The sequence below is a fragment of the Syngnathus typhle genome, linkage group LG9 (genome assembly GCF_033458585.1).
Source record: "Syngnathus typhle isolate RoL2023-S1 ecotype Sweden linkage group LG9, RoL_Styp_1.0, whole genome shotgun sequence".
NCBI lineage: Eukaryota > Metazoa > Chordata > Actinopteri > Syngnathiformes > Syngnathidae > Syngnathus > Syngnathus typhle.
Window position 1 is genome coordinate 12376217 of NC_083746.1, and position 18750 is coordinate 12394966.

Consider the following 18750-nt stretch of genomic DNA (forward strand, 5'->3'; position numbering starts at 1 on the left):
TGAGCTCACAAATCCAAAGCAGCTGGCTAGCCATCTGGGGCTCATCAGATGCCTCAGAGATTTAAAAGAGTACCATTTTTGGCAGAGTGGGCATCAGTTCTACATTATCACCAGCAACAATGATGACCCATGTCCTCTTTTTCAACCGCTCTATTATCCGGCATCCAATCGCCATGTCAATAAATCAAAAGCACTGGCAAACATTTTTCCTGTAGAGGCTAATTTTTAGTGCCCGAGCAGAAAACTATATGAGGACCTTAGGATTTTTGTAGAAATTATTATCTGTAAAGAATAACATTTTTGAGGAATTCAACCTGAACAAAAAGCATCAAACTATGCATAATTTGGGCCTGAGGAAAATTGTGATATTTCAAAGTTTCCATTAACAAGTACAAAAAAAAAGAAAATTGTCTGTCGCGCTCCCTACGGTGGCTTATCGGAGCCCTGCCCTGGTAAGTTTGACGTACAGCAACGAATATTTGAAAAAATGTGTAGCACCTTCAGACGAACAAACACATACTTTTGGTTGCCATAACCTAACATGAACAGGAAGTGAATAATGAGTCGTTGAATGTACTATTTTTACTTCTGGTACGCCCCCATGTTCAGACACTGTTGTATATTAATAGGAAAAAAGAAGCTGTCTGAACTGCAAATTATTGACAGGTTATCTGTGAGACAGACAGCCATTTCTAGAATGACTACATTTTGGAATGCAATCAAAGACAAAATGCTTTTTCTGAAGTTTCACAGCCATAAATTACGCAGGCCCTGGTGGATTTCAGCAATAGTAGTAAGTGCCTCATTTATATACTTTGTTGTGGAGCAAATCAGACTAAGTGAGGTTATTGACCCACATGGCCTGAGGATTGTTGTGAGATGTGGCCACAGCATGAATTGCAATGGGATTAATCAACGACTGAAAATCTACCCTCAATTTGCTCTGATTAGAGCTGCCTCCAAGGTAACATTTTCTCTTGTACCAGCAAATGTGCAAGGGGAGCATGACATTGAACAAACTGAAACGCTACGTACCTTGCATGTACCTGCAGGCATGTAGAGCTATGTATATAAATTTAGTTTGACATACTTTTTTTAGTGGGTACTTATATTTCTCCAAAGTACATGCTTATGCAGTATACACTTCATTGCATTCGTTGTAATCTCAACCAAGGTAATATCTGATATGTGTCTTCTATTTCTGAAATAAAATATACAAAAGCATCCATATCTATACTGATTGTCCCCACGGGGGGCGCAGGCGTGCTGGAGCCGAGCCCAGCAGTCGTCGGGCAGTAGGCCCGATTTTTGTTTTGTTTTTGACACCGAGGATGAATATTCCGATGGATTTAATGATTTGGAGTGACACAGATGGTTCGTTAAAATTGATGTTTATATTACATTTATTTGATATATCTAGTCTGACGTCAGCAGCGCACGTAGTTCCGGTGTCAACAGCTGTGTTTCTTTTCTTTTTTTTTATTGACACAGAGGAGGAATATTCCGATGGATTTAATGATTTAGAGCAGGGGTCACCAACCTTTCTTAAACCGAGAGCTACTTCCTGGGTACTGATTAAGGCAAAGCGCTACCAGTTTGACACACTTCTGAAATAGCCAATTTGCTCAATTTGGCTTTCACTATGTGTTATTTTCATTTCCAGTTCACGTGTGATTTTAACAAGAATAGGAAAAATACAGTCAAACTTTGTTTTTTGACCACTATCCATTCCAGAATTCCAAATCTATTTTTTCCCATTACAAATAATGGAAAAAAATGAAATCCGTTTCAAGACAAAAAAAAAAAAAACCTGCCTTTTTTGAGCATTTTTTCATTTGCACATATTTGTCCGATCCGTGAGTCGTCACCTTATCGTGGTGGAGGGGTTTGCGTGCCCCTATGATCCTAGGAGCCATGTTGTCTGGGGCTTCATGCCCCTGGTAGGGTCACCCATGGCAAACGGGTCCTAGGTGAGGGGCCAGACAAAGCACGGCTCACATTACCCCTTATGATGAAAACAATTATTGGATCTCGTTTTCCCTCGCCCGGACGCGGGTCACCGGGGCCCCCCTCTGGAGCCAGGCCTGGAGGCGGGGCTCGAAGGCGAGCGTCTGGTGGCCGGGCCTTCGCCCATGGGGCCCGGCCGGGCTCAGCCCGAAAAGGAAACGTAGGTTCCCCTTCCCATGGGCTCACCACCTGTGGGAGGGGCCAAAGGGGTCGGGTGCATTGCAAGCTGGGCGGCGGCCAAAGGCAGGGACCTTGGCGGTCTGATCCCCGGCTGCAGAAGCTGACTCTTGGGACATGGAATGTCACCTCTCTGGCTGGAAAGGAGCCCGAGCTGGTGCGCGAGGCAGAAAAGTTCCGACTACCGTTTTTTTCCGTGTATAGTGCGCAATATTTTACTAATTTATTGTCCTAAAATCTGGGGTGCGTATTATACATGGGTACAAAGAAAAAAAATTTTAATTTTTTTTTTTTTAATTTTTTTTTTTTTTTTTTTTTTAAATAAAGTCATGGTACAACAAAACCAACAACAGGACTGACCGACAAAGTCGTGGAACAAAAAGACAGGGTGACATTACCAAAGACAGGAACAGAATGACAGTAACACATGCAATGATCCAACGGTGAGCGAGGGGCAGACAGGACTTAAATACAAAACACGTTACATCGATTGAGGTGACACAGGAAGAGCGGGGTGACACGAACAGAAACTATGGCAACCTAGACACATAGCAAAACTGGGGACGAGACATGACAAATCTCCCCCGAAATAAAACTCACCTTTCTTCTTGTTTGTTGTCAATCGCGCATCGCATTCAGCCATCCTGCCCAACACACTTAGTAAAATTCATAATTGACGACACATCGTTTGATGCGATGGTGCAATCCTCGATGGTGTGTTATTGTCAAATATTGTTTGTTTTTTAATCTCCATCGCGGACCGGACGTCATACGGAGGCCGCCATTACAGATGCGCAGAACGGTTGTGCAAGACACGTCAGCTATATAAAGAGCGAGAGTTCAGTTCTCCACCTATTAGTTTCAATTCACAGTTTAATTAGCAGTTTCAATCAGCAAATAACAAAATGCGTATTACAGGTAATATTTTATTTCACAACACTTTGCCTTGTTCCTTTCGTCTCTGCTGTTCATTTCAAACACGCTCCATACGACCGCAATGCTCTTGTATCAGACGCTCGCTCGATCACCTGCTAGTTTGCCGTCTGTCACAATGTACCCTACACAAATCCAAAACATTTCTTGCGGCTCCGAGTCACGACGAGGGGCAAGTTTTGGTTTCCAAGGTTGTTTTTATTCCTCTTCAACGTATCTCCCATACAGAGCCGCCTCATTCCCCTGCGCACGGAGCGCGGTGGTGCGTTTAGGGGCAGTCGGAGAAATCAACGCCAACAAAAAAAATGACATCCAGCCTAGTTAAGACCATACCAAAGACTTTAAAAATGGGACCCATTGCCTCCCTGCGTGTGTGACGATCTTTGGGACTTAAAAAAAAAAAAAAAAAAAAAAATTAAATTTTTTTTTAAAAAATTCATAAAAATTGGGTGCGTATTATACATGGGTACAAGCTTTTTTCCAGCATCAGCATGCCATTGTTAGGGGTGCGTACTATACATGGGGGCGCACTATACACGGAAAAAAACGGTAGATATAGTCGGACTTGCCTCCACGCACAGTTTGGGTTCTGGTACAAGCCCTCTCGAGAGGGGCTGGACTCTCTTCCACTCTGGAGTTGCCCACGGTGAGAGGCGTCGAGCAGGTGTGGATATACTTATTGCCCCCCGGCTGGGCGCCTGCACATTGGGGTTCACCCCAGTGAACGAGAGGGTAGCCTCCCTCCGCCTTCGGGTGGGGGGACGGGTCCTGACTGTTGTTTGTGTCTATGCACCAAACGGCAGTTGAGAGTACCCACCCTTTTTGGAGTCCCTGGAGGAGGTGCTGGAGAGCGCTCCTTCTGGGGACTCCATTGTTCTACTGGGTGACTTCAATGCTCACGTGGGCAATGACAGTGAGACCTGGAAGGGCGTGATTGGGAGGAACGGCCCCCCCGATCTGAACCCGAGCGGTGTTCTATTGTTGGACTTCTGTGCTCGACACAGATTTTCTATAATGAACACCATGTTCAAACATAAGGGTGTCCATGTGTGCACTTGGCACCAGGACAGGGTGTGTTCCAATTACAGGAGAATTACACTCCTCAGCCTCCCTGGTAAGGTCTATTCAGGGGTGCTGGAGAGGAGGGTCCGTCGGGAGGTCGAACCTCGGATTCAGAAGGAACAGTGTGGCTTTCGTCCTGGTCGTGGAACAGTGGACCAGCTCTTCACCCTCAGCAGGATCCTCGAGGGTGCATGGGAGTTCGCCCAACCAGTCAACATGTGTTTTGTGGACTTGGAGAAGGTGTTCGACCGTGTCCCTCGGGAGGTCCTGTGGGGGGTGCTTCGGGAGTACGGGGTACCGAGCCAACTGATAAGGGCGGTTCGGTCCCTGTATCACCGATGCCAGAGTTTGGTCCGCATTTCCGGCAGTAAGTCGGATTCGTTCCCAGTGAGGGTTGGACTCCGCCAAGGCTGCCCTTTGTCACCGATTCTGTTTATAATTTTTATGGACAGAATTTCTAGGCGCAGCCAAGGCGTTGAGGGTGTCCGGTTTGGGGACCTCAGCATCGCGTCTCTGCTTTTTGCAGACGACGTGGTGCTGTTGGCTTCTTCAGGCCGTGATCTCCAGCTCTCACTGGAGCGGTTCGCAGCCAAGTGTGAAGCGGTTGGGATGAGGGTCAGCATCTCCAAATCCGAGTCCATGGTCCTCGATCGGAAAAGGGTGGAATGCCCTCTCCGGATCAGGGATGAGATCCTGCCCCAAGTGGCAACTGTAGCGCGTCGCCCACGGAGCAACTGCACCGCGCTGGTCGCATTATTGAGACAGAGCCGTCGCTGAAATTTACAAAAATATTTTTAAAGTCCTGATGTACTTTCCGAAATTTAAGTAGACCTCAGTGCGCAGGGAACTTAATTTGGTCCGATCGCGCAACCGCAGCGAGCCGGGTGCTCACTTTCGCATTGCTTTAAGAGCGTCTTTGTGTTTTAGGATGGCTTTACTGCTCCCACTTGCTTTCTTTGGAGGCATGACTAGGGGTTATTTAATCCTCAAAGTAACAAGAATACAATAACAACTGAATCAGTCGGCATCCAGACCGCGCGGTCAGGTTTTCTCGGGTCCTCCCGGCTCATCTCGCGAGGTTTGACCTCCGAATTTTGTTGGAGAAAATAAATCGTGAATTTCTTGTTTGAATTCTGATTTGTTCGAGAACCAGGACGTTCGAAAACTGAGGTTTGACTCTAAAATAAATAGACTATTTGAGCTAATTTTAGAACAGTCCTGCGGGCGACTCATGCGGTCCTCACGGGCGACCTGGTGCCTGCCGGCACCGTGTTGGTGACACCTGATTTAGAGTGTCACGGATGGTTTGTTAAAATTGTTCTTTAAATTACATTTATTTGATATATCTAGTCTGATGTCAGCGGTGCGCGTAGTTCCTTCTGGCGTCAACAAATGTGTTTTTTTTTTTCAAATGACATAGGACGAAGATTCCGATGGATTTAAAGATTTGGAGTTACACGGATGGTTTGATAAAAGGATTGTTTATATTATTGTTATTTGATATATAGTTTATATATTTTTATATGGGCCTGTGGAATAATTTGAACTGCAACTGACGACGAGTTCGACGTCAGCGGCGCGCCGCACACACGGCGTTGTTTACAGAAAGGACGACGAATTCGATCTATGAATTTAATGATTTGAAGTGACACAGATGGTTTGATAAACGTGTTATTTATGTTATAGTTATTTGAATAACTGTTAATATTACATCAGGCCCGTTCTCAGCTCCTCGTTTGTGTTTATGTCACCTTAGCATACCGTATCATTAGCCTGTTATTGCTGGTTCATGTCTGTTCTTGGTGCTGGATTTTGTCAAATAAATTTCCCCCAAAATGCGACTTAAACACCGGTGCTACTTATATGTTTTTTCTCTATATTGTGCATTTTATGGCTGATGCCACTTGTGCTCCGGAGCGACTTTTAGTCCGAAAAATACGGTACTTACTTTTACTAAAATGATAAATTATTCTAAATTGAATTATACCTTAAAATTGCTTCATCGCCACAGTGTCTTCCCTTGCAAAACAATTGATGCAAGAAAAAAGCCAGCAGAGCGAAATTAAAAATTAGTGATATGGATATCAATCAGTCTTACCAGGTGTCTGACTGCACCAGATCATCAGATTTTGAAGAACCTCTTCAGACAGCATTTTGCCTGACAATTATTTGGCACTTAACCCATCATATAGTATTAAAATACAGCTCCTGCATTCAATATGTGTTTGATAGAGAAGACACACATCCATTCGTTACTGGTATAGGTCAAGTATCACATTTTTCAAATTCAAGTGATGCAGTACAACCAAGGAATCAGGTTGAAGATACACAATGTAAACTGCCTACATGCAATAGATTTGACCTTTTCCCAGCATGATTACCCCCTCTGACATATGTTTGATGTGTTTTACTAAACTGAGTGACCACCTTCTTGGTTATCAATTGCTGTGTGATGCTCTCTGATTTAATTTGTCCTTCATACAGAATGTAAGGTTATAGTACAGAATTGAGGCACAGCCTTTAGCTCTAGTCATTTAACACACATCCATAGGGTACTGGAATGGGTCAAGTATCACAGTCACATTTTTTAAATACAAATGATGCAGAACAAGCAAAAAAATCAGGTTGAAGGTACACATTGTAAAACTGCCTGCGTGCAATATACTTGACCTTTTTCCAGCATGATTACCCCTGCTGACATGTTTGATGTGTTTTACCAAACTGAGTGAGCACCTTCTTGGTTACCAATTGATTTGTCCCTCATGCAGAATATAAGGCCAAAGTACAGAATTGAGGCACAGCATTTAGCTTTGACTTCTAGATTGTGTTTGTTTTGCTTCAAACACATTATTCCCACGCACTAAATTCTGCATCATTGCACACTGATTATATTAAGAAACGTCAAATACGTGGAAAACACACTAAATATTTTTAACATGCATTTTTAATGGTGTGTTTTTCAGTCATTCATTGTCATGTTTGCCCAGTTTCTTGACAGTTAAGGCATTCCCAACAATGTCGTATCTAATTTTCCCAAATGTTTCCTGCATGTTCACATGGAGCAGAAATTAAGACACCCTTATGCCCACCACCTGAATATAACAGATGGGGATGTAAAGCACATGCTTAGCATGCATGAGGACCTAGAATTGATCTCCAGTATCTACATTTATTGTTAGGTTATGTGTTAGGGAGGGTAATACGCTAGATCTGGGGTGTATATAGTGTACAAGATGGTGTATCGGTCAGAATACAGGAGGCCGCAAAGGACGTTTTGGACACAGGGAATGGCCAAAAGGTAGATGGATGGATGGACAGGTTTATTGAGCTGCAGAATTAAAGGTTTGTAGAATGGCGGAGTCAGCAATAACGAATAATAAGAATAAGGGTAAAACAACAATCCCAAACTAAATATTTCAAATATAGCACAAACATGTTTAAATGACCCTAAAGGAAATACAGTATAATAAAGTTGTTGCCAACGTACATGGTTGAATTCTATTGCTACAAGTGGCCACATTATGCTTATCTCAATGATACTCATAGTAATGTGGGCAATCGGATGGTCTGGGGTGACCTCGAGTGATCGAAATGAGGAATAGGAATGGCGGCAACAGGAAGTGTCTCTCGTCCGCGAATCCGCTCCGAGTGCCATACAAGGACCAGGACTGACACGAAGGCAACAAATACAAACAAATATACTGATTATACAACAACAAAGATATAGGGCTTACTTTTTTGGTCATGAACTCTGCTTTACTTCGCTTCGACTATGACTAGCGAACTTCAACACTACCATACCGTGAACTGCTCTCTTCCCGACTGCCCTGCTCATGCGCGGAGAATGCCGCGTCACCCCATGGAGTCACGTGACATGCGGAGCGGGAACACAAGGCAGAGCCGCTGCCAACACAAACATGCACATAGAACAGCACAGCATGCAAACAATGTTACAGCCTTCTGTACAGCCGCCCCCAAATGTGCAGGGCACATTTGTTTCAAATGAAGGCTCATCAGTCTTTATGAGAGTCTTGAGTCACTTCCGATGGGAGGGCTGATAGCACCACCAGTCGAGCTACTGGTCTGGTGTACACATGCCCTTTAATGTCGACATCAGCTGACCTTATGCGGCCATCGTCACTGCGATGGATCTTCGTCACATGACCAATAGGCCACATGGCACGGGGTAACTGTGGCTTGGTGATCATGACCACTGACTTCTCCAGGAGGTCGGGGGGGGAGGCTTGCCATTTCTGTCTTGTTTGCAATCCCGGTAGGTAATCCCTGATAAATCTTGACCAAAACTGGTCGGCAAGGACTTGAGAGTGCCGCCAGCGCCTTTGGCTCAGGATTTTGCTCTTCGGGTAGACAATTTGGGGGAGTGATCCATCAGGCCGCCCCAGTAGGAGGCTATTGGGGGTCACGGGGTCGACGTCAGACAGGTCAGCGGACACATAGCCCAAAGGTTTTGAGTTGAGAATGGCCTCCACTTCCAACAGGACGGTGGAGAGGACGTCCTCATGGATAGGCTCAGTACCTAGACAAGTGCGGAGTGCAGACTTGACTGCTCGTACTTCTCTCTCCCATACTCCACCAAAGTGAGGGGCTGCTGGGGGGTTGAAGTTGAATTTAATTTTACGTTGAGCGAGTTGACTTTGTAGGGTTGGACACATACTTGTGAAGGCTTCCCGAAGCTCTTTCTCTCCTCCCTTGAAATTGGTCCCGTGGTCTGACCACAGTTCCGAGGGGGTTCCTCTTCTGGCAATGAATCGCCTCAAAGCCATCAGGAAAGCATCAGTGTCCATATTTCGTATGAGGTCCAGATGTACCGCTCTGGTGGTCAAGCACTTGAAGATGAGACCCCAGCGTTTCTCATGGCGTCGTCCAACCTTTACTAACATGGGACCGAAACAGTCCATGCCAGTGGCGTGGAAGGCAGGTTTATGCAACTGGAGGCGTGCGGTTGGGAGGTCAGCCATTTTAGGTATGGAAGGCTTGGCCCGCCAGCGCTGACAATCTGCACAGGAACGTTGATAGCGGCGAACTGCTTCACGGCCGTGAATGATCCAATAGGTCCTCCGCAGCTCTGCAAAGACTCGCTCTGGCCCCGGGTGTTTAAGGTCCTGGTCATATTTCTTTATGAGCAGGCGGGTCACAGGGTGTGAGGCGTCGAGGACGATAGGGTGTGGGGTGACCTCGTTCTGACCCTCTAGACGGCGTAACCGGCCTCCTACTCTGATTAGTTCGATGGAGGCGTCGATGACTGGCGCTAAAGTAAGGAGTCGACTCGAAGTTTTCACGGGCTTCCCTGCTGACAGCTGAGCACAGTCGTCTGGAAAGGATTGCTTCTGGGCTCGTTGAAGGATGAGTACCTCAGCTTGTCGGTATTCTTCAGCGGTAGGTGAGTAAACCGGAGGGGCCTGGCCATGAAGCTCCCTTCCAGTAGCGTCCATGAGTTCCTGCCAGGTGTTGCATGTCTTGTCTTGTAGAATGGCAATGTCAGGTGAGGTGACGGTGGATCCACAGAAAGCACCTTTCCTTAATTCAGCGGCATCCTCAGGTGGAATACAGTGTGGCATTTTTAGCCAGGTGGTTGGACCCTGTAGAAGGAAGGCGGGTCCGTGTGACCATCGATTGGGCTCCAACAGGGATATCAATGTCTTCCCTCTTGTCAGGTCGTCGGCAGGGTTGTTGTCTGAGTCTACATAGCGCCAAACAAAGCCTTCCGTAAGCTCCTGGATCTCAGCTACTCTTGACCCTACAAACACCTTGTATCGACAGGATTGTGAAAGTAGCCAGGTGAGTACAGTGGTAGAGTCAGACCACAATACTGTGCTGTGTACTGGGAGAGCAAGCTCTTTCTTAAGGGTGGAAGCCAACTGCGCTGCTACAAGAGCCGCACACAGCTCAAGGCGAGGTACAGAATGCACACGCTTAGGGGCTATGCGAGAGCGAGCCAGAACAAAGGATAAATGTACCTTACCCTGGTTGTCTTCGGTTCGGAGGAAGGCTACAGCCCCGTAGGCCTTTTCTGAGGCGTCAGCAAAGATGTGCACTTGCCGAGTGGTCCCTTCGCGGGGGCTATCAGCAGGCGCATACGGACGTGGCATGGTAATGTCCGGCAGATGCTTGAGCTCCGCCTCCCAACAGGACCAAGCCTGTAGCAGGTCAGGAGGGAGGTTAGGATCGTCCCAACCTCGCTGCTTGTCCCACAGCTGTCTTAGGATGAGCTTGGCGCGAGTGGAGAATGGCAGCAGGTATCCCAATGGATCGTACTGTGAGGCTAGGATTCTATAAATGTTCCTCAAGGTTGGTACATCGTAAGGGACTAACCACTGCTTGTAGCCTAGGGAGTCTGCCTGCCAGTTCCAGCTGAGGCCCAGGGTCGACTCAAACGGGTTGGACTTATCTTGGGCTAGCCACAGGTCTAGACTGGTGGATCTGAGCTCTGAAGGTAGGTGGCTGAGAACATTTGGGTCGTTGCAAGCCCACTGTCGCAATTCGAAGCCGCCCGAAGCGAGGAGCTCCCTGAGCCGGTCCACCCGACCCTTTGCTTCGCTGGGTGTAGCCACACTCTGCAGGTAGTTGTCGACATAGAAACAGTGCTCCACGGAGAACCTCACGTCATCGTTTGACTTACTGGGATCCTTGACATGGCTTTGCAGGGCGTATGTCGCACAACATGGGCTACAGGTGGTCCCAAAGGGGAGGACCTGCCATTCAAATATCTTGGGTGGTTGTTCTACCTCTAGGTCTCTCCATAAGAATCTCAGAAGGGGGCGATCCTCAGGGAGGAGACGTACCTGGTGGAACATCCCTTTAATGTCCCCACTGACTGCAATGGGACATTCTCGGAACCTCAATAGGACCGCTAGCAGGGAGGCACCTAGAGTTGGGCCCGGTAGGAGGAACTGATTAAGGCACTGGCCCAAAAATTGATGAGAACAGTTAAAGACGAGGCGGTTCTTCCCGTTATGGGTCACGAGGTGATGGGGGATAAACCAGCTCTCCGTTGATGAGGTGTCCTCGCTAACTTCCTGCACTGCGCCTGACTCGATGAGTTTCCGCATCTCTGCTTGGTATGCTTGTCCCTGCTCAGGGTTCTTAAGGAGGCGTCTCTCAGTGCTGCGCAGCAGGGCCATAACTGATTCTTTAGGTGCTTGCAATAGTGGCATAGCCGCATGGCGTAACAGGGGAGTAGCGTATCTAAGGATGCCACTCACCTCGGTACGTACTGTCTTCGTCTCCAGCAGGGCTATGGCTTGCTGATCCTGCTTGGATCGTGTCACTTCCCTCTCTGGCCTGTAGGGGACTGTATCCACTTGCCAGAGTCTCTCCACATGCCTGTAGAGATCATCCATGGGTGGTGGAACAGAGGTGAACAGGCATTGAGCTGGGTGAGCCGGCCGCCCCGTCGACTGACACGGGCCCTGCAAGGTCCACCCCAGTCTAGTGTGGACAGCTGCTGGGCTCCCATGAGGACCAAGCCTGACAGGCTCGATGGGGGTTATGAGGTGGGGCTGGTCTGAACCTATGAGAAGCAAGGGCTTTACTTCTCGGAAGGTAGGAATAGGGATTCCACGCAGGTGCTTGAACTTCCTCTGTAGGTGGCTAATTGGGTAGCTATGTGGGGCTAGATTAAGATGGCTGGCTGTAAAGGCATCAGTGATCTTAAACATGACATTAGAGTTGGTGGGGGAGGAGACCCGGAATGACACTGTATGGCCATGCAAAACTTGGATGTCCGAGCGCACTGTGCGCAGTGGGAGGTCTTTGGGAGCGCCGTTAAGGGCTAGTGACTTAGCAGCGGTGGGGAGCAGCATAGTCCTCTCAGACCCATCATCCAGTATAGCAAAGGTGTCTAACTTCTGACTACCATAGTGCACGTGTACTCGCACCACCTTCAACATGACTCGGTTCCCCACATGTGGTCGGTCAAGGTAGAAGGACTCGGAGGCACAGGTAGTCAGGCAGCTTTCAGCCTTTGGAGGTGAGTCATCCTTAACTTTCTCAGGTGTTATGTTAATCTCGTGGAGAGCGAGAAGGTGCTTGCCTTGACAAAGGTTACAGGGTTTCTTGAGGTCGCACTGAGCGGCGAAGTGTTGACGGGCACAGCGCCAACACCGCTTGTGCTCCTGGATCCACCTTTTCAGCTCGTCTTTGGTGAGCTGGGCTACACCACTACACTGGCTGAGGTAGTGGTCTGTACTCTCACAATAGGCACAGTATACCTTGGACTTGTCTTTCCCTTTGACAGGTTTCTCTTTAACTAGTTTCACTGAGGGCTCCTGGCTACTCTGCAGGACTGCTGTTTGCTTAGCCACAGGACGAATGTTCCATTTAGTGCTCTGCTTCTCCTTGGAGCTCCGGCTACTGGTAGGATCGTCAAAGTCCTGACACCATGACTCGTGGCGAAGCCACTCTGACAGGTCCCGCAAGGTGGATGTGGCTCCAGATCGAGTGGGCTGGGAACGGCGGAAATCGGCCCGCTGTTCAGGAGGAAGCTTACTCAGTAGGCGAGCTACGTGAGAGCCACAACTTAGTTCAATTTCTCCTTCGTGACCCAAGGTCTGGAGGAGACCCACCAGTGATTGAATTTGAAGGGCAAATTTCTGGAACGCCATTGGATCACCCCGCCTGACCTCTGGGCCATCCAGGACGCTGGATATCTTCTTTAGGGCAAGCTGATGAGGTTGACCATATTTGTCATAGAGAGATGTCATGGTGTCCGTGTAGGGGGTTGGGGAGTTTAGATAGGCGTCAGATATCAGTTTGGCTTCCTCTAACTTAAGATGGTCTACTAGTACCTGATACTTGAAGAGTTCTGTAGCATTGGAGGGGAGGAGGTTCTCCAATGCTATACGTAGCCGGGCAAACTCACTAGGGTCCGGGGAAGTGAACTTGGGAATGGTCGGTTGGGGTCCTCTGTACACTGGCTCTGGGAATGGAGGTTGCATGTAAGGGGTGGTTCTGTGAGAGTGTGGCACTTGAAGATGTGATGGACCAGTTGGGGATGCTCTTAGAGGTAAGGGTAAGTTACATGGCGGTACAGGAGGAACATGGGAGGACGGAATGAAGGAATGAACTGTGGATGACGGAATTGGGCTGGTTGTGGCTGAGGCCTGTAGTGTAGAGGCTTGGTCTTCGGTGGAGTCAGGTAAGGAGGTAACTGCTTAGCTCCCAGATTAAAGGCACTGAGGTCGGCGTTTAGAGCTTCCTCGGGTTCAGGCCATGGCGGGGGATCAGGCCAATCCTCCTCTTCCTCTGACTCAGTGAATGTCGAGCTGTTGCTCGCAGTGACGGCCCCATCAGGTGGTGTGGGACCGGAACATGCTGGTAGAGGGATGTTCACTTGACTCGTGCCTATTCTTAGAGAGTGGGCAACGTCAATCAGCTGCTGAAGGTCACTACGGGCTTTATTTAGCTCCTTCAGTCCGGCATGGATGGCTTCGTGAGTCTCACGCAGAACCGCATTCTCATCTTGTAAGGTTTGGCGGTTCGGGTGGTACATCGGGTGCTGGGTTGGCTGTTGTTGGTATGACTGGACAGGTGCAGCTAAGGTTCTATCATCCGCATTCCTCCTCCGGGTGAAGCTTGAGGCTAGCTGAGGGGCTCTATACTGACCAGCATCCTCGAAGCTCTCCGGGTGAAGTTGAGGTGCATGCAAGGAGATCGTCTGGACTAGTCCCTGCTGTGGGTATGACGGTCTGCCTGTTGGGGTCGGTGTAAACGAGTCCCAACGTGGTTGGCCGCTGTGCTCATATCCCACGTAGTCCACCTCGAAGTCCTGCATCCAAGCTGAGGGGTGCGTCCGACGTTTTGGCCTCACATCCAGGTGTCTTTCTTGATCTTGCTCCATCCTGAACACTATATCCGGCTCGAAGGACCACAATGTTAGGGAGGGTAATACGCTAGATCTGGGGTGTATATAGTGTACAAGATGGTGTATCGGTCAGAATACAGGAGGCCGCAAAGGACGTTTTGGACACAGGGAATGGCCAAAAGGTAGATGGATGGATGGACAGGTTTATTGAGCTGCAGAATTAAAGGTTTGTAGAATGGCGGAGTCAGCAATAACGAATAATAAGAATAAGGGTAAAACAACAATCCCAAACTAAATATTTCAAATATAGCACAAACATGTTTAAATGACCCTAAAGGAAATACAGTATAATAAAGTTGTTGCCAACGTACATGGTTGAATTCTAATGCTACAAGTGGCCACATTATGCTTATCTCAATGAACAAATACAAACAAATATACTGATTATACAACAACAAAGATATAGGGCTTACTTTTTTGGTCATGAACTCGGCTTTACTTCGCTTCGACTATGACTAGCGAACTTCAACACCACCATACCGTGAACTGCTCTCTTCCGGACTGCCCTGCTCATGCGCGGAGAATGCCGCGTCACCCCATGGAGTCACGTGACATGCGGAGCGGGAACACAAGGCAGAGCCGCTGCCAACACAAACATGCACATAGAACAGCACAGCATGCAAACAATGTTACAGCCTTCTGTACATTATGTGTAGGTTCATAGATTCTTTGTCTGATTTAGTGATAAACTTGCATGCAAACTAAGTTCTTGCAGTTATTGTGAAATCACAAAAAATTTGAGAATCTGTCTTGTCCCAAGCCTGCTGATTTTCTTCAACCTGCATTAGTGGATGATCGGACCAATCGCAAAACAACGTTTTGGGGAGTAGGATATGTGGCTGCGACAGAAGCAGCTCTGTTCATGTTTATATTTGACATAAAACCACTGCGAATTATTAGATTACCGTAAATTCCGGACTATAAAGCGCACCGGACTATAAGCCGCACCAGCTAAAATTGGGGGATATTTCAGTTTTTTTCTTATATAAGCCGCACCGGACTATAAGCCGCACGTGCACACACGTTTTTTACAAAGAAAGACCGTTCACAGAAAGCCTTTTTAAAGTTTTAATAACATACTTTAACATGTCTTTCTAAACATTGCCTGTGACGCAGCAGTAGTACCGCAGCAACACGGAAGTGTGCACGCGAGTTATTAACAAAGAAAGACTGGACACAGAAAGCGTTTTTAAAGTTTTAATAACATACCTTAACATTTCTTTCCAACGCGAGTTATTAACAAAGAACGACTAGACACAGAAAGCTTTTATAAAGTTTTAATAACATAGCTTTAACATTTCTTTCCAAACACTGCCCGTGCCGCGGCAGTAATACCGCAGCAACACGGAAGTAACACAAGACTAATAGGGCTGGATTAAAAAAAAAACATACCCGGTAAAAGTCACTGAGACGCGGCGGTAACACAGCAGCAACACGGTAGTACAGCACCAACAGGGCTCGTTAAAAAACATACCAGTAAAAGTAAAAAAAGAGCTTCATCGTCTTCATCTTCCTCCTGTGCAATGGTGAAACCATCGAAGCCTTCCTCCTCAGCGTCCGATTGGAATAGCTTTAGATATCCTTCGCCTCACACTTTCTCAGTCTCTCTTTCGTCGTCGCTTTTATGCATTTCTTTGAGTCTGAGGGTCTGTTCATGCTAATTTTATTCATGCACGAAGCGCTAAATTACATTAACTAGCGAGCGACACGTATAGCTCCAGAGTAGACGGGGCCACAAGATAAAGAAAAGGGTGACGCAACCATCTTGACAAACTAGCACGTCTTCTTCAGCGCATTATCTCTTCTTCGTCTGTCTCGCTCTTGCTTCCTGCTAGAGCGCCCCGGAGGCCGTAAAAATCCATAAATACGCCACGCCGCCATTTAAGCTCTATTTCCTTATTTGACAGCCGAATCGGTTGCTTTTAACTTAAAAGCTGCATCAAATGCATTTCTTCGTGTGTTTTCCATGAGAGTGTGTGCGTGATGCGCGAAATGTTCAAAACACAAACTAGCACGTCTTCTCCGGCGCATTATTTCTTCTTATTATTTCTTCTTCGTCTGTCTCGCTGAAAAACAAAGAAGAAATAATAATAAGAAGAAGAATAAGAAGCAAGAGCGACTTGCTTCCTGCGAGAGCGCCCCCTGGAGGCCGTAAAAATCCATAAATACCCCGCGCCGCCATTTAAGCCTCGGGGTTCAAAGTCACCTTCTGAATAAAATGCATTAAAAGTTCACGTTCATTACAACTTGTTTTTGATGAGCAAAATGTCAGAAGAATTTAATTTAAATGCTGATTGATTGGGTTTTAATACAATGCAGATGGTCCAAACAGCGCCACTGCTTTGTGTAATCTCTGAGTCACAAGGCAGAGTAAGAGAAAGGGTTTAGAGCCCTTTGACGCAAGTCACCTAGCGTGCATTCCTACTAAAGCTCATAATAGTCACAAGTAGGGGTGTAACGATTCATCGATACACATCAATTAATCGCTCTACGATTTGTTGACATCGATGCTAAACCTAAACATCGATCTATATCGCCCGTTTTTTACCTCGGACATTAGACACGACTTTTGTCGCAGTGCGCGGCGTGTTGTGTTGTGAGCAGAGCAGGCACGTGAAAGGGGAGCCGACAACTACGCGGCTCCTGGGCTGATGCTATGGCTAGTGTCCAAGAAGACGAGGAAATTCGCTCGCCTTTGGGCTTCAAGTCATTCGTTTGGAAGCACTTTGTAATTTCCTAAATAAAGAGTTTGCAGTACCTTGTTGATTTTGCGTATGAATTGTTATAAATCAGGATATTGTTCTATATCGATCGTAAAGCACTATATCGTGATGTATCATGAATGAATCACAGCAGGCTTTAAGATATCGGCAAATATCGTATTGTGCGTCTTTGTATCGATATGATATCGTATCGTGACAAAACCCGCGATTTACACCCCTAGTCACAAGCAACACAGCCAGAATTAGCAGCAGCCATAGTAGTGTTTCAAAATAGTATTTTTGTTGTTTTTTTCTTCAAGATACCGCAGTGTATAAAAGTGAAATTTATTTTAAAATTTTTTTGCCATTTTTCACATGTCCTGAGTGTTGTTAGTCACCTAAATGTAAAATTCCTTGTTTGGCACGCTCAAACATGGCGAATAAAAAACTCTTAAATCTTGAATCTTGAAGTGATCAAGTCATCACAAAAATCATGAAAAAATCCTTATACAAGCCGCACCTGACTATAAGCCGCAGGGTTCAAAATTTTGGAAAAAAGTCGCGGCTTATAGTCCGGAATTTACGGTACATCATTAACGATTATCAAACTCAGCTACATGTGTATAGCCAGGACATTTTGAGTACCTGTCCTAAGCAAGCTAACGAGCCGGTCAGCGACCTTGCGTCAAACAGAAGGGCATAGCAAGGTTTTTGAAGCTATTTAAACATTATTTAAAGATACAACAAAGTATTTAAAAGTATAATAAAGTGTTTAAAAAATAAAATTATAAAAGTCTTGTGCGGATGCGCTGGGCTGCCGGGGTGTGTCAGCCGGTCAGCACCGCAAGAGCGCAGCGGAGCCGTGACACATTTACACTTTCAAATGTTTAAATGTTTAAAAATACAATCAAGCGTTTAAAAATATAATCATAAAGTATTGCGTGAATGCGCAGCGGAGCCGTGACACATTTACACTTTCAAATGTTTAAATGTTTAGAAATACAATAAGGTGTTTAAAAATAAAATCACAAAAGTATTGTGCGGATGTGCTCGGCCGCGGGGGCGCGTCAGTCGGCCAGCACTCAAGAGCAGAGAGGAGCCGTGACACTTTAAAATGTTTTAAAATGTGTTACAATTAATGTATTTAAAAGTACAATAGAGTGTGTAAAAATAAAATTATAAAAGTCTTGTGCGTTTGCGCTCGCGCTGGGGGCGCGTAATTCGGCCAGCACGCAAGAGTAGAGAGGAGCTGTGACCCTTGAAAATATTTTTAAAAGTGTTTAAAATACAACAACGTATTTAAAAGTACAATAGAGTGTATAAAAATAAAATTATAAAAGTCTTGTGCGATTTCCTCGCGCTGGGCCGCGGGGGCGCGTCAGTCGGCCAGCACGCAAGAGCAGAGAGGAGGCAGACACGTTCAAAAAAGGTTCATAAATGTCTTGTATGAATATTGTAACAATATAATTACTCTTTTATTTTCTTTATGTTCTTATTTATTTAAATAAATAAGAATGTTTCTGCAAGTCAGTTTGACTTTAAAAAGTGATTTAAAAAAACAATAGTGTATAAAACTACAACAAATGTTCCTAAAAGTATTGTGTGGATATTGTAACAATACACAATTGCACACACACGTACCCACATACACACACACAGTGGTACCCCTACTTACAAACGCCTATACGTACAAACTTTTCGAGATAGACTTTTCAGAGCCTTGGGGGATTTTTTTGCATCTACTTATGAACCAATGTTTGACTATGAACCGACCCCCTCACCCCGCTTTGTCTCCTTTGCTCTGCCATTCCCTGCTCATCTCGGCACGTTTGCAGTGTAAAAAATAAGTAGTGTAGTAGAGTACGTCTCCAAAGATGATTGATATGAAACACCAAATCATAAAGGAGCATGGCGAAGGCATGCATACCATCGAGCTTGCGGCAGATATAGCCAGTGTTGTGCCAAAGTAGGTAGACAGGACCAGGT

The 18750-nt window shown here is 46.3% G+C and overlaps 1 protein-coding gene across 1 annotated transcript in view; it reads left to right on the forward strand.

The window, feature by feature from the left end:
* Positions 1-616: 616 nt before the first annotated feature.
* Positions 617-18750, forward strand: part of LOC133160228 (uncharacterized) — a 40081-nt gene continuing 21947 nt past the window's right edge. Inside the window, exon 1 of the mRNA XM_061287887.1 lies at positions 617-793. The gene's annotated coding sequence lies outside the window, so the exon portion shown is untranslated. The remainder of the gene's footprint in view (positions 794-18750) is intronic.